Below are 1743 nucleotides of genomic sequence, written 5' to 3'. Positions count from 1 at the left end.
TGTAACACCTTAATTGTCTTAATGATAATATTTTAATTATAAAGTAATTTCATGTTTACCGTAGAAAATTGGGAAAATGCCAAATAGTATGAAAATTATCCAAAAGTTCCACTTTCAGGAATGATAGAATAAATGATTCCTGCCAATGCTTCAGCTGGGAAAAAAAAAAATAGAGAAGCTGGACAAGAATAAAAATCCGTCAGAAGACATCAAACGGCTAACGAAAGCAAGGAAACATTGTGAGGCAAAGATCCAGCAAAAGAAAGGAACTCGGAGAACCCCGCTCTCCCCCAGGGCTATTTCAGAGCGAAGGCGAGGAGCGAGCACTGCCCCAGATTCACAAGGATGGGAACAGTTTAGAGCCTGCGGAGGGGACGTTCTCCGGACGTCTGAAGGTTACAGAGTGTGGGTGACGCAGAGGGATCATTGGTACAAGGATGGCAACCTCTTCCTCCCAGACCCTGAGCAGACGAAGGCTGTCTGGCATCGCCAATGCCTCTAGCCACCTTCGGAAACGAATGGAGACACCCTCCGGAGAAACGGTAATATCGTCCCACACCTCAATTATCTCTACGATGTTTGATACGCATCAGTCATTCCGTTAAAAAAAATAAAAAATAAAATAAAATAACCAGGCTAATGGGAAGACAAGAAAAAACAAGACTCAAAACCAAGAAGAAAACAGACATTATCACTAATATGTTTAAGTGACTAAAAAACAAGATCGAATTTTTTTTTCAAAGAACCTGAAATTTATAAAAATGAAAACTATAGAAGAGATCAAATGCCATCGACACAAGGACACAGTGGCTGAAGGTAATAGATTAGACACGGTAGAGGAGAGAATCGGAGAACTTAAGAGCGAAGGAAAAAATCTTGAGACTGAAACAGATAGAGTCGAAAGGCGGAATAAAGAGGCCTCGGGAGGAACGGGGTTCCCGGAAGGAGAAAGCGGAGAGCTTGGGCGGGCGCGGGATGCACGGGATCACGCGAGATTTCCGTAAAGTTTAGAAACACGAGCGAATGGATACGATGTTTTCCGGACACTTTCAATCTGTAAAAACAAAAGGATGTTGTCTACATTTACAGACATGAATGCCCTACAGAGTCGACCATCAACAACAAAAAACAGTGGGGTTATGAGTCAGAAATAGTATGTAAAAGTTACGACAAGGGAGGAAAACTGAGACGAAAGAAAAATACAATCGGTTCATTGAATGACGTATAGGTCATAAGTGGTAGCGGATGGGAGTTGAAAGACGTTATTAAGACTGACAAACCAAATAGTAGAAGCCTAAATAAATAGAGAGCTGGAAGACGAAGGACGTGATACGGAGAGATGTAATGCAGAAATACAAATATTATATAAATACTAAAATATAAAGATATCTATCAATTATATAAAAATACAAACCTTCCTAACAAAAAAACAAAAGAAAAAAATAAAACAGCCAGCATGGTAAGAGAGCTCAGGTAAAAATAAGATGTTTTACGTGTTAAGTATACATTAAATGATAGGACAGCGAGAGAGTTCAGGGTTCAGGCGCAGCAGTAAGTCAAAAGGCTCAAGTCACTGATTAGAAGGGAAATATTTTAAGCCTCACTCAAAAAGCCCAGTCGAATCCTCTGCTGTACATGAGACATAACTAAAAGAAAGAGATTTAGAAAAGCTAAAAATAAGAGAAAACATGCAAACGGTAAGAAAGCGAGGCTCGCGCCCTCGACATATATGACAAAGAATTC

This window comes from Pteropus alecto, unplaced genomic scaffold, assembly GCF_000325575.1.
Source record: "Pteropus alecto unplaced genomic scaffold, ASM32557v1 scaffold143, whole genome shotgun sequence".
Taxonomy (NCBI): Eukaryota; Metazoa; Chordata; class Mammalia; order Chiroptera; family Pteropodidae; genus Pteropus; species Pteropus alecto.
Note: the sequence above shows the minus strand (reverse complement) of the source record.